Source organism: Marmota monax, unplaced genomic scaffold (assembly GCF_021218885.2).
Source record: "Marmota monax isolate L192 unplaced genomic scaffold, Marmota_monax_Labrador192_F-V1.1 WCK01_AAM20220418_F8-fsc00025, whole genome shotgun sequence".
NCBI classification, from domain to species: Eukaryota; Metazoa; Chordata; class Mammalia; order Rodentia; family Sciuridae; genus Marmota; species Marmota monax.
The window spans coordinates 2462408-2477187 of record NW_026691950.1 but is presented as its reverse complement, the minus strand read 5'-3'; the positions used below and the strand labels follow the sequence as shown (position 1 = coordinate 2477187).

General features: G+C 44.0%; 1 protein-coding gene across 5 annotated transcripts in view; it reads left to right on the top strand.

Annotated features, from left to right (window-relative positions):
* The first annotated feature begins 12821 nt into the window (after nucleotides 1-12821).
* The window catches only part of Rbm47 (RNA binding motif protein 47), a 162125-nt gene continuing 160166 nt past the window's right edge, over nucleotides 12822-14780 (top strand). For 2 of the 5 annotated variants that reach the window (XM_046453382.2, XM_046452951.2), the window contains exons 1-3: nucleotides 12824-12944; nucleotides 13106-13263; nucleotides 13638-13770. The gene's annotated coding sequence lies outside the window, so the exon portion shown is untranslated. Of the gene's footprint in view, nucleotides 12945-13105; nucleotides 13264-13352; nucleotides 13502-13637; nucleotides 13771-13937; nucleotides 14370-14780 lie in introns of those variants that run through there. The other 3 variants (XM_046453460.2, XM_046453028.2, XM_046453091.2) reach the window with 3 other exon arrangements.

Here is a 14780-nt window from a genome sequence, read left to right as displayed (position 1 = left end):
TTGGTACTAGGGACTGAACCCAGGGGTGCTTTACCACTGAGCCACATCCCCAGTCCTTTTTTATATTTTATTCAGAGACTGGGTCTTGCTGAGTTGCTTAGGGCCTGAGTTGCTGAGGCTGGCTTTGAACTCATGATCTTTCTGCCTTAGCCTCTTTTTTTTTTTTTTTTTTAATTTTTTATTGTGGGTTGTTCAAAACATTACAAATTTCTTGACATATCATATTCCACACTTTGATTCTAGTGGGTTATGAACTCCCACCTTCACCCCATACACAGATTGCAGATTCACATCAGTTACACATCCATTGATTTACAAATTGCCATACTAGTGTCTGTTGTGCTCCGCTGCCTTTCCCATCATCCACCCTCCCCCCTCCCCACCTCTCCCCTCCCCTCCCCTCCTCTCTCTCTACCCCCTCCACTGTATAACCCTGAGGGTCTCCTTCCATTACCGTGCAATTTACCTTCTCTCTCCCTTTCCCTCCCACCTCTCATCCCTGTTAAATGTTAATCTTCTTCTCCTGTTCTTCGTCCCTACTCTGTTCTTAGTTACTTTCCTTATATCAAAGAAGACATTTGGCATTTGTTTTTTAGGGATTGGCTAGCTTCACTTAGCATAATCTGCTCTAATGCCATCCATTTCCCTGTAAATTCTATGATTTTGTCATTTTTTAATGCAGAGTAATACTCCATTGTGTATAAATGCCACATTTTTTTTTATCCATTCGTCTATTGAAGGGCATCTAGGTTGGTTCCACAGTCTTGCTATTGTGAACTGTGCTGCTATGAACATCGATGTAGCAGTGTCCCTGTAGCATGCTCTTTTTAGGTCTTTAGGGAATAGACCAAGAAGGGGAATAGCTGGGTCAAATGGTGGCTCCATTCCCAGCTTTCCAAGAAATCTCCATACTGCTTTCCAAATTGGCTGCACCAATCTGCAGTCCCACCAGCAATGTACAAGTGTACCCTTTTCCCCACATCCTCGCCAGCACTTGTTGTTGTTTGACTTCCTAATGGCTGCCAATCTTACTGGAGTGAGATGGTATCTTAGGGTGGTTTTGATTTGCATTTCTCTGACAGCTAGAGATGGTGAGCATTTTTTCATGTACTTGTTGATTGACTGTATGTCCTCCTCTGTGAAGTGTCTGTTCAGGTCCTTGGCCCATTTGTTGATTGGGTTGTTTGTTCTCTTATTGTCTAATTTTTTGAGTTCTTTGTATACTCTGGATATTAGGGCTCTATCTGAAGTGTGAGGAGTAAAGATTTGTTCCCAGGATGTAGGCTCCCTATTTACCTCTCTTATTGTTTCTTTTGCTGATAAAAAACTTCTTAGTTTGAGTAAGTCCCATTTGTTGATTCTAGTTATTAACTTTTGTGCTATGGGTGTCCTATTGAGGAATTTGGAGCCCGACCCCACCGACTGTAGATCGTAGCCAACTTTTTCTTCTATCAGACGGCGCGTCTCTGATTTGATATCAAGTTCCTTGATCCATTTTGAATTCACTTTTGTGCATGGCGAGAGAAAGGGATTCAGTTTCATTTTGTTGCATATGGATTTCCAGTTTTCCCAGCACCATTTGTTGAAGATGCTATCCTTCCTCCATTGCATGCTTTTAGCCCCTTTATCAAATATAAGATAGTTGTAGTTTTGTGGATTGGTTTCTGTGTCCTCTATTCTGTACCATTGGTCCACACGCCTGTTTTGGTACCAGTACCATGCTGTTTTTGTTACTATTGCTCTGTAGTATAGTTTGAAGTCTGGTATCGCTATACCGCCTGATTCACACTTCTTGCTTAGCATTGTTTTTGCTATTCTGGGTCTTTTATTTTTCCATATGAATTTCATGATTGCTTTCTCTATTTCTACAAGAAATGCCATTGGGATTTTGATTGGCATTGCATTAAACCTATAGAGAACTTTTGGTAATATCGCCATTTTGATGATGTTAGTTCTGCCTATCCATGAACAGGGTATATTTTTCCATCTTCTAAGATCTTCTTCTATTTCTCTCTTTAGGGTTCTGTAGTTTTCATTGTATAAGTCTTTCACCTCTTTTGTTAGGTTGATTCCCAAGTATTTTATTTTTTTTTGAAGATATTTTGAATGGAGTGGTTGTCCTCATTTCCATTTCAGAGGATTTGTCGCTGATATACAGGAATGCCTTTGATTTATGCGTGTTGATTTTAAATCCTGCCACTTTGCTGAATTCATTTATTAGCTCTAATAGTTTCTTTGTAGAGCCTTTTGGGTCTGCTAGATATAGAATCATATCATCTGCAAATAGTGATAATTTAATTTCTTCTTTTCCTATTTTTATGCCTTTAATTTCTTTCGTCTGTCTAATTGCTCTGGCCAGTGTTTCGAGAACTATGTTGAAGAGAAGTGGAGAGAGAGGGCATCCCTGTCTTGTTCCAGATTTTAGAGGGAATGCCTTCAATTTTTCTCCATTCAGAATAATGCTAGCCTGAGGCTTAGCATAGATTGCTTTTACAATATTGAGGTATGTTCCTGTTATCCCTAGTTTTTCTAGAGTTTTGAACATAAAGGGATGCTGTACTTTGTCAAATGCTTTTTCCGCATCTATCGAGATGATCATATGGTTCTTATTTTTAAGTCTATTGATGTGGTGAATAACATTTATTGATTTCCGTATATTGAACCAGCCTTGCATCCCAGGGATGAATCCTACTTGATCATGGTGTACAATTTTTTTTATATGTTTTTGTATCCGATTCGCCAGAATTTTATTGAGGATTTTTGCATCTAGGTTCATTAGAGATATTGGTCTGTAGTTTTCTTTCTTTGAAGTGTCTTTGTCTGGTTTAGGTATCAGGGTGATGTTGGCCTCATAGAATGAATTTGGAAGTTCTCCCTCCTTTTCTATTTCCTGAAGTAGCTTGAAAAGTATTGGTATTAGTTCTTCTTTAAAGGTTTTGTAAAATTCTGCTGTATACCCATCGGGACCTGGGCTTTTCTTAGTTGGTAGTCTTTTTATGGTTTCTTCTATCTCCTCAATTGATATTGGTCTGTTTAGGTTTTCTATATCCTCCTGACTCAATCTGGGCAGATCATATGACTTAAGAAATTTATCTATGCCTTCACTATCTTCTAATTTATTGGAGTATAAGGATTCAAAATAGTTTTTGATTATCTTCTGTATTTGCCTTAGCCTCTTGAGACGCTGGGAATACAGGCATGTGCCACCACACCTGGCAAGAATGGGACTTCTATAGCCGGATGCAGTGGCACATGCCTATAATTCTAGCAACTAGGGAGGCTGAGGCAAGAGGATTGCAAGTTCCACACAACTTAGCAAGACCCTGTCTCAAAATAAACAGGACAGGAAATGTAGCATAGTGGTTGAACACTCCTGGGTTCAACCCCAGTACCAAAAGAAGGAGAAGGAGAAGGAGAAAGAGAAAGAGAAAAAGAATAAAGAAGAAGGAGAAGGAGGAGGGGTGGAGAGAGAAAAAGAAGAGGAGGAGGAGAGAATTGAACTTCTGTGACAAAATAAACCTTTCCTCTTAAAAAAAAAGAATGAGACTTGAAGGTGTGTGCCACTTAGATTGTGAAGCTTAATCTCCTTTTGCTCCCTCCCAGTCAGTAATGACCTAGTGTCAACTGCCTGTGCAGTGGCTGGATGCTGTGGAAAACCTGTTTTGAACAACACATGAGATGCTCCACTCTCTCACCTGCAAATCTCCGCCTTCTCTAAGAATCCCTAATTGATTGATGGCCACATGAATCAGCGTGCAGTGAATTGCCCTTTCTTTTTCTCTTACTGCCACCCACCCCATTCTTTATTACATTCAATTGGTGACCAAATTATTTCAGTTCTCTTTCTTCAATACAAGAGGCAGGGTTCACCTGCAACCAGGAGAAACTACAACAGCTGTTTGAAGGAGCCAGGGATTCACATATGCAATTATGAGCCTACACAACTGGACCATGAGGTATGACATGCACACTGACACTGCAGAATTGACCTACCAGGGGTGCTGATAGATCTGTCTCAATCTGGAAAGTACAGAATCACAAAGCCACCACTAGAAGTATTGCATTCAGGGACATGCCATTTTCATTGCAATGGAAGAATCAGGAAGTCACCATTGCCATCTATGCAACCGAACTTTGCTCTGGCAGAGAGATCCACAATAGCAAAAAAAAAAAAAAAAGAGAGAGAGAGAGATGTTCTGGGATCTGTCTCTTGATACCCAAAATGTAGAGCTAGCACATTGGGATTTTCCCACAGGAGCAGTCTGTTCATGACTGTGCTTGCTAGAAGAAAGAGCAGAAACAGTCAGAAAACTGACCTCTTCCTTTATCTTCCAAATCTTGCACAAATGGATCTGTTTGTCAGAACTCATATATGTTTAGAACTTTAACTGCAAGGGAGTCTGGTAAATGTAGTTTTTAGCTTTCCAGACTCTCAGTTCAGGAAGGCACATTGGAAGGAGAGTGGAATGAGATCAGCCACAGCAGCTACCACATGCAACATCTCTTGAGCAATTGCTGCCTCATGTCATCTCCTACCTGTACCATTGCAATTTCCTCCCTGCTCTCAAGTTCTCCCCTCTTCAATGTATTCTTTGTGTTGTGCTTGAGTTTTCATTCTAAAATACACCCTTGATCATGTCACTTCATGCTCAAAATCTTGTCATCAATAAGGACCATTCTCCTTTCAAAGCTCTTAGTCATCTGGTCCTCACCCACATTACCAGCTGCAAATCCTGCCACTCCATCACATCCCAAGCTTCACTCCAGCAGATGCTAAGTGCTTTCTAACTCCCCCATTCACCCCTATCTTCTTGTTCATTTGGTTCCCCTGGCTAGAATGCCCTGCTCCTCTGTCCCCACCCCACTCCCCACTCTCTTTGGCGGTACTGGGGATTGAACTCAGGGGCACTTTACCCACTAAGATATATCCCCAATCCTTTTTATTGTTTTCATTTTGAGAGAAGATGTTGCTAAGTTGTCCAGGTTGGCATCAACCTATGATCCTCCTGCCTCAGCCTCCTGAGTTACTAGGATTAGAGGTGTGAGCCAAGGTGCCCAGCTTCTTTTCTCATTTTTAATTCCCTGTCCAAACGTTACCACCTCTAGAGAGTTTGCCTCTTTCTCCCCCAGTCAGAACTAATGGATTCTTCCTGGCGTTTTATATCCATCTTTATTTCCCCTCTCACTTTGTATAACATACAGTTATAGATGTGTCTGTCTTTCCACTGTAAAGGAGTAGATCTTGTTTCTTTTTGTGTGTCCCTAGGGCTTGATTCTAGGTAGATAAGAAATATATTTGAAAAAATGGATGAATGAATGAATGTCCGGGGCATCAGGGCAGATTAGTAGTGCTTGAAGCCACGAGACCCTCCAGGTTTTAGGGGGAACCAGCAGGGAAGTAGGGACAGGAATTCTGTCCTGGCAAAGGGAGAGGATCCATGAAGAAGGCTAAAAACAAAGACCTACCAGACTGGCTTTTTTCCCTCAGCTGACTGACATGTGCAGGTCCTTCTCATCTCAAACAGCAAACTCTTCTTTGATCCTCCAGCTATTGCCCTATCACCGCTCACTTCGCAGCCCCGTTGTTGGAGAAAGATGTCTACACACTCCCTCACCACCTGCTCACTGCTCAGCCATATCAGCCCACAGAGATCACCTTGGTCCAGGGCACAGTCATCTCCTACCTGTGGATCAAAACGGCAGTCTTCCATCCTTCCCGTTCCTCGTCTTCCCCCTCATCAGACTGTGTGAACATGCCTGCCTCCTTCAATCTGATTCTTTCCTGGACTAACATCTCATTTTCTTTTCTGAGACACGGTCTTACTACCTTGCCTGGGCTGGCCTCCAACTCCCGGGCTCAAGCCATCCTCCTGCCTCAGCCTCCTGAGGAGCTGGGACTACAGATGTGGGCCACTGCGCCCAGCATTAACACTCCATTTTTAGCCTCCTTCGTGGGCTCTTCTCCCTTTGCCAGGATGGAATTCCTGTTCCCATTTCACTTCTGGTTCCCCTAAAACCTGGACGATCTCAAGGCTTCAGGCCTTACTCATTAGCTGCTAAGACCTGAAACCTGCACATATAGGTGGGCTGTTCTAGAGACCAGGTGTTCCTGAGGAGCTGACTGCTGGGCCTGTCTGTGGGGGTGTCCCACAGGGACCTCAGGCACCATTGCTGTGACCTCCTACCTAGCCTCTCTGCTGCAGCTCTGACCCCTTGCAATGCGTACTAACACCACTCATGCCTACAGTGACTTTGTGAAACCAGCACCAGACTCCTGCTTCAGCCTCCCAAGCAGCTGAGGGTAGGCATATACCACCATAGCCAGCTTCCCTGCCGTCTTCATTTTTAGTACTTACCATCAACCATGCTTTATATTTTACTTTTTTTTTTTTTTGTCCGTCTCCCCTGACCAGAAGTAAGCTCACAAGGACAGGATTTGTGCCTGTTTGGTTCACTGCTATTTTCCCAAGGCCCTGAACAGTGATTGGCACCTAGTAGGTGTTCATTAAGTACTTCTGGAATGAATGATCATCTTGGCTCCCAATCTTCTGTCTCCTCACTCATCCCATAATCTGATTGGTCACTAAAGTCCCCAGACACTTCCCCCGAAATGTGTCTTGAATTTTCTCCATCTACTTTTCCAAGACCTGGACTCTCATAGATAAACAGACATGCCAATTTGATTTCAACACTCCTCATTTAAAACTCCTCTAGATGCCCAGCTATGAGAGAATGTCATGAACTGGCCCTGTCAATCTCTCATTTGCATCTCACCCCATTGCCCTAACACCCAGTTAACTATCTCTTTTGCTTCTTGGTGATTTTTGCTCACCTGAGATGTACATTTCCTCTTCTTTACCTGGCTAACTCTAGGCAGCCTTCAGATCCTTCAGCTCTGACATCATCTCCCCAGATGGGCCTTTATATCTAAGCTAGAATGCATAACACTCCCCCAGCATACTAGGATCACACATTGTGTGGCCACTGGATAGCACTTAACCTGTCTCCATAAAATATGAGTTCCTTGAGGATAGAAACCTTACATCTTTTATTTTCTGTCTTTATCATGATGCACTGAATCTGACCCATAGTAGATGCCTGATAAATATTTTTTAATAAAATCAAGGGAGCCAGGCACTGTAGCTCACACCTGTAATCCCAGAGTCTCAGGAGGCTGAGGCAGGAAGATTGCAAGTTTGAGACCAGTCTTAACCATTTAGGGAGACCCTGTCTCAAAATAAAAAAATCAAAAGAACTGAGGATGTAGCTCAGCGGTAAAGCACCCCTGGTTTCAATCCCCAGTACCAAAAAAAAAAAAAAAAAAGATGAAAGACTGGCAGTAAATAAATAGATAAAAAGTAGGCCTGGTCTGTTCCCAGCACCATGCTTAGAATAAGACATGAACTCTTCCTAATGGAGTGAGTAATGAGGAGGAGTCTAAAAACACTGAGTGGCCAAGTTATCTGCTCACAGTCCCATATCTTCTAAGTGGCAGAGACAGGGTTCAGTCAGGCATCTGGCTTCAAACTGTGTTCTTCACCGCTGTGCTGATACTGGTAATGGATGGATGGACAGAGAGACAGATGGATGGCAAGTAAATGGTGGATATAAGGATATTAAGCAGAGAAACTATAAAAGCAAAGGTAAGAAGGTTCACATTATAATTCATGTGGCTTTTATGTCAGTAAGTTCGACCACACCTGTAATTAATGTCTTCCTGCAAAATACTCATCTCCTACAGTACATTTCAAATGAAAACCTTTAACTATATTTTTGAAAGCACACTTTTATTCATTTTCAAATGTGACCTTAATCCTCAGACTTTAACTGAACTGGACCCTACCTCCCTTGACACACGCCTCTAAATATTGAGATCATAACACTGAAATCCACATCTACTGAATCATTCAAAAGATACGTGCCAGACACTGTTCTTGACACCAGTGATATCACTAGTAGAAGAAATACATATGTGTATATAATAGAATTATAGATCTTTTGTGAGGCCCCGGAATGTCATGGTTAGGATCACAGGCTCTGGAACCAGATGGCCTGTATTAAACCCCAGTTCTGCCACTTCGAGGTTATGGGACTTCAGCATTGTCACTTGCCTGCTCTGGGCATTGGTCTCTTCCTCTATAAAACAAGCCTGACAGTCTGCATCTTATGGTGGTGTTGTAAGGATTACACAGTTAATCCATGTAAAGTGTGTGATACAGCGTCTGGCAAATACTCTAATAAGCACTTAATAAATATTAGCAATTTTATGTTCGTACTCTTTTCTGATAAATTATTGCTAAATGATTGAACTTCTTATGTGAGGCTGTTTTCCATTATAAAATAAAAAGAAATCTGGAGATCAGGTGGGGAGTGAGTCTTAAAGGGATACAAAGGAATTAATAGCACTTGTTGCCATAACAAAACCATTTCTCGGTCCTGACTGAGCCTTTAAAGGCCTATAATTTACATGCATGCTCCCTCCCTCTCAGCAGGGCAGGCTTTGGGAGAACTATTTGTGCAAGCAGAACGAAGGTCAAGGGACTCCTTGTATTGAAGGCCTTTCTCAAAATGAAGGATTTGGCTTCTGAGATTAATGTCCGGAGTGAACCCCTGCTATATTTAATTCTCTTTTCTGTGAACTCAGTACATTTTTAAAATTCAGTTAGGGGCCCTCCTATGGTGTGTCATGGAAACTGCCAACCCAGACTCTCTTCTAATAGACTTCTGAATGGCCTTCCTGGTCCTATGGGTGGATGACTGCATTCGAGGGTTAGCGGTGGGTTTAATCCTTTGGATTAGCGTGTCCTGGAATAACGTTTCTTGAATTTGCACATATTGGATCCAGTGGAGATTTAATATAAAAATTGAAAATGAAAAGATTTCTTAGGAAAGCTGTCTGTGGGTGTGGTCACTCTATGGGAAAGAGGAGGCTGTAGAAACTGTGGGGCTGAGAGGGCTTTCTGGTCAATTTGCATGTTCTGGATAAAACAGGACTTTGTTTTTTGAATAATTTCTGTTGGGAAAAATATCACCAGCCTCAACAGGAAGCTTGGGCTCAGGTAGGTGATTTTACCAGTAATAATTGTTATTTTTCAGGTCAAATTAGGAGAGTTGAGGGAAACAGGTAGAAAGTAAAATCATTAAGAAGATACTGTGATTATCTTACCCTGTAAGATGATAACCGAAAGGTCAGCTCTCATTAGAAATAAATACTAACCCAGCACCTTGGGGCACGCCTTTAATCCTAGCAACCCAGGAGCCTGAGGCAGGAGGGTCCCAAGTCCAAGGACAGCCTGGGCAACTTAGCCAGACTCTGTCTCAAAATAAAAAATAAAAAGGCCTGGGGATGAGGCTCAGTGGCCAGGTACTGTTCTGAGCTCTTTGCATATAACTGCTGCACTGTATATTTAAGCCTCATATAGACCTTAGTCTATAATCTTTAAGAAAAATAACTAACGTGTATTGAAAACTTAGTGGGGATAAAGAGCATGCACCAGCCCCTGGGTTTGATTTCCAGCAACTTGAAAGAAAAGAAAAAAGAAAGAAAAGAAAATTCGTAGATAAAAAATTAGTGTGTTGCCGGGCACCTTTGCACACATCTCTAATCCCAGCCATTCTGAAGGCTGAGGCAAAAGGATTGCAAATTCAAGGCCAGCCTGAGCAATTTAGTGAGACCCTTTCATATGTGCTATCTCATTTAATCCTCCTGATAGTTAGGATAGTCAGCAGCAGCAGCCTGAGGTCTAGAGTTAGGCAACTTGCCCATGACCCCACATCCGCCAGGGTGCCAACTTTGATCTCACTGACTTCCAGCCCCCTCGCTCTTTATTTTGCTGCGCTTCTGTTTGTCACAGAGCTGGAAGCCTACTTCACAGGGTCAGCACGCCTCACTTCTCACAGGGCACACATCTTTGATGGGGTTTGCATGCCTCCAAAATGAGAAGTGTCCAAAACCTCCAGCCAGAATCTCTTGGCCCTTCCCCAACAACACAACTAGAAGCTAAATAAATCTTTTGAAGTTCCCTTGATCCCGCTCCCTCACTGAGTATAGGAAGAGTAGCCATAGTTCCAATAGCGTGCAATCCTCAGAAACAAACAAACAAACAAAAAATCTTCAAGCAACTGCTGCCAACCTCAGTTTCCTAATCTGAGCAGTGGGGTGATTTAAAATGAATGTGTCTTCCCCATTTTTAACATAGTTGTGATGATTGGAGGTGGTAATTAATGTATCATTCTAAATGTTATATACTTGAGTAGCTATTATTATACTGTGGCTCTTGACAAAGGGCTGAGCCTTGCCTCCTTTGATAAGGGTGTCTTGGCATGGTGTTATTTGAATTAAGAGAAAGACAATTCATTGTAAGCCTTAGAGTAGGTTTTTTTCCCAGGTGCAAAAGGAAATGCCATTTCCCAAGTACTTTCTCCTTGCCAGGAATTGCAGTGAGAATTTGCCTCTTGTTTAACTCCCTGAAATCCAGAGAGGTAGATGTTATTACTTAGCAAATGAAGGAACTGAAGCTCAGACCGGTTCAGCAGTCTGTCCAGTATCTCACAACTAAGAGATTCAGACTCTAAGGGAAACCAGGCTCCATGTTCTCTGCGCTCACTCCAGAACATTGCTTCATAAGCAGAAGGGAAAGAAGGAAGCAGAAAGCAAAGGGCAGGGGGTTGGAAAACTAAACGGATGCAGGAGAAGAGAGTTTGCCTAAGAATGAACAACAGCATTGCAGGGTGGGGGGGGGGTGTGTGTGGGGGGTGTGGGTCAGTGGGGGAGCACTTATCCCCAGCACCCCCACACACTAGTAATAATGAAAAATAGGCGATTAGGTCACTCACAAAAACAAAATAACGAAAGCTTACATTTCTTTTGCCATAGCCTGACACTTAAAAAATCTATTTTAGCCAGGCGTAGTCCCAGCCATTTGCAAGGCTGAAGCAGGAAGATAACTTGGTTTCACAAGTTCTAGACCAGCTTGGGTGACATAGCGAAAAAACAAACAAACAAACAAACAAAAAAAAAAAAAAAAACAAGAGACTCAGAACCCTTAGGAGGACTTGCTTCCTGGAACCTGGACCTCGTCCAGGGCCATCTTCCTTGACTGCAACCCCAGTTCACCTGGTCACACTGACCTCTGCACTTTCACCCTCACTCTAGGCAAGTGCTGTGCCAAATCTCATTCTATTCCCAATCATTATTCTCTAGGCTTTCTGACTCAGTGCTTCCTATTGAAAATCCTGTTCAGAGGTGGAAACATCTGTACTCCCAAGAATGTTTCCCCTTGAATCCTCTATCTCAGAGGGTCCCTGACATTGAAAATCTTTGAAGATTCTCTGGGAAAGAAAAGAAAAATTTAGGCTAATGTGGAGTTGGTTTTCCAAGTTATTATTTATTTATTTATTTTTTTGATGGTAATACTGGGGATTAAATTGGGGGCACCCTACCACTGAGCTACATCCCCAGCTGTTTTTATTTTTGAGACAGGGTCTCACTAACTTGGTGAGGCTGGCCTCAAGCTTTGTGTTCTTCCTTCCTCAGCATCCTGCATTGCTGGGGTTACAGGTGTGCATCACCATGCCTGGCTTCCAAGTTGCCTTAAGGTTGTGGAGCCCTTGTTCATGCTTGGCAGAGTCAACACTTAGGTATGGTGCAAGAACTTAGGAGTGTTCCCACTGCCTGCTATTCTCGGTGCACACTGTCAATGTCAAGCGTATTGACAAGAGATGAATCTAAAACTCAGAAAATATTGAATTGTTCTGGGTTAAATTTTGCAGGAAGATAAAAGGTCAAAGGATGTCAAATGTTTCAGAATTCTTTTCCTAGAAGGAATCACTTTTCCCAGAGGTGGAAAAGGCTGCTTTTAGATTTAACCAGACATAGGAACTAATCCGGGCTTCATTACTCAGGGAAAACTTGGGCTAATTACTAAATCTCTGTGACCTCAGTGTCTTCATCTGCAAAATGAGAATAACAGAATCCCTCTGTAAGGAGTTGATGAGGTATGATAAGATGGGTCAAAGTAGTACAAAGGGCCTCCTTAATGTACAGGGATTATGATTTGTTTGTTTAAATGTCAAGTGGAGGATAAAGATGGAGACATGAGCACATTTTAGTTTTAAATAATCACATTATATATATATATATATATATATATATATATATATATATATATATATATATATATATATATAAAATTACTTACCTCTAATTCACACTGGTTTAAGAAACCCCCCTTAGTTAAACAGCAGGTCTAAGCAAGTGCCTAAATCCAAATTAGAATTAAGCACACCCAGAGGCCAATTGGTCTTGAGTTCCCTTTCTATTACTGAACTTCATGGAATTATACGTATAGCATACATGTCGCTTGTCACTCTTACAACTGTTAAGTGCGATGAAAATCAGTTGTACTCCCCTTCACAAATACTTTATTTTCCATTGTATTCGAGACTGTTGGTAATGAATCTAAACTGCAAAAATCCCGTCGTTAGAATCTTCTAGAAACCGAGGGGGAGGGGCTTTTGAATAACTTGCTCTTGGCCTCCCACCTAACTAGTGGCAGTGCTGAGTCTGGGGTCCATTCTAACTCTCCTTTGCTGGGGGGAAAAGAAACGTATAATAATGATAATAATGGCAACTATCACCATGTGCCAGGTACCCTTACTCTTCCAAGCTCTTTATATGTTTACCCATTTAGCCAGCAAAAGGTATTTTTGGAGCATTTCTCCACTAAAGTAGCCCAAGGAGAGACAATATCCCTCCCGCCCCGCTCCGTTGAATGACTTTGCAACCCGAAATCACAACTCGGTTTTAGGTTCCTGGTGGTGCCCGCTTCCTCTTCTAGTTTGTTTAGTCACAGAATTCGATTCCTGTTGGCGGATCCAGCGCCTCCAAACAGGCTTAGGGCTCTTTTGAAATGCGGGAGGCTCCTTCACTCTTGTATAAACAGGTAACGTGGGGGGTGGGGCACGGGTTGCAGGCGCTGGGTGGGTGCGTTCGGTGGGAGTGGGGAAGGGGTCGCAGTTGGAGCCAACTCCGCCGAGATCAGGCAAGGTTCAGACAGGCCCTGGGCTGCAGTTTCTAAATGCACTGTTTTTGTTCCCTTTCTAGAAACCAGCTGTAACACCAGGTCAGGGCGCATTAAAATGAGCCACTTTGAACGAGCGGCGCCCAGGCCCCAGGCCCTGCTGTGAAGGCCCCGGCCGGGGTCAGGACTCGGTCCGCGTGACGTGCCTTCCTACGCGGGTCCGAGCCAGGCTGTGCCGCAGGTGAGGACGCGGGCGGAGGGCCCTGGTGCCTCAGGCCCGCCTCGGGGCTCGCCGCGAGCCTACCTGCTCCTACGACCTCTTTCCCAGTGAGAGGCCGGGGGAGGGTGGGACGGCCCGGCCTGAGATCCGCAGCGGGATTCTGCGCCCGGTCCTCCAACTTAGTTCTTGGCTAGGTTTATCTGAGCCACCCAGAGGGGGCCGGACGCCTGAGCCGCACACATGTCCCCAGGTGGAGCAGGTGCTACTTTCTGGGGCCCTTTCTGCATGTTTGCGATGCATGGGACTGTTTGAGCGAGGGGAGGAGTCCAGCGGGTGAAGTCCCCAAATCTCTCCATCAAGGCCGATTTTTTTCTTTTTTCTTTTTTAACCTTCAGCTAAGGTATCTGCGCTCCTAAAACAACAGGAATGTTGCACTGGCCTTCAGCCAGCGGAGGCTCAGCGAGCAGGATAAAATTTCAGTGCAGATTTACGGGAAGTTGCCGGTGTTGGGAGTAAAAATCTGGTTTGGTGAGTTTAAGGGAAGGGAGTAGACAGAGACAACCTTGCTACTGTGAGGCGAATGGCCTCGGCTGGGGGAGGGCAGCGGGAGGCCGGAGGGAGGGAACCGGGAAGAGCCCGGAGACCAGACCCTGAGCGCTCCCCGCGCGCCGCGCCGGACGGACGCAGCCGGGCAGCCGGGCCGCTGGTCTCCGCGGGGTGCGGACGCGGCGCCGCTGGGCTGGGGCCATCGCCGCGCTCTGCCGGTGTCGCTGCCGCGGGGAATTGAACCCCACAGCTGCCTTGGGGTTATTGGAATGCGCAGCCCGGGACAGTGGGAAGCCGGGTTTTGGGGGAGTTGTCCTGGTGAGGAGTTCCTTCTCTGCGCCCGTCTCCAAAGTTGAGAGATTCTGACCCACTGCAATTCCCAGAGCCCCGGAGTTAAGCCTAAAACGATCTGTGGCTTTAAGCGGCGAGGTGGGAGTAGCTGGACACTCCTTATTTTGGTTTTACATTAAAAAGAGGGCGGCGGCGAAGATGTTTTAGGTTACTTCCTAGCTGTGTCAATTGCTACTGAGCGGGGACTGGTGGTAATTTCTGAAGTGGGCGACTCCAGATGCTTACCAAAGGTAAGGTGGCTTTTGGTGATCCTTGTCACTACTGTCCCTGAATCTTTCATCTGGATCCCAGTTTTGAAGTAGTAACTCCCCCCCCCCTTTTTTCTTCGCTCGTTTTGCCTTATCTCGCTCCTTCCACCGTCTTCCTTCTGGTTCTGGTATGTTTAGTGGGAAGTAAAGGGTTTATAAAAAGATTTGTAAAGCGTCAGCTTTTGGAAAAGCAGATCATCGAACCGACAGCCCCTTCACGTTTCCTGTAGCAAAGAGTCTTTTTCCATAAAAGAAACAGATTTTTTTTTTTCCACCCTTGAAAACACATGATTGGGCTGCCCAGAGGCACAGGTGACTTTAGAGTCCGATTGTTACAGTGAGATTGCAGAAGCATTCATGACTTGAGGCATCCCATTTAGGTGTTAACCAAGG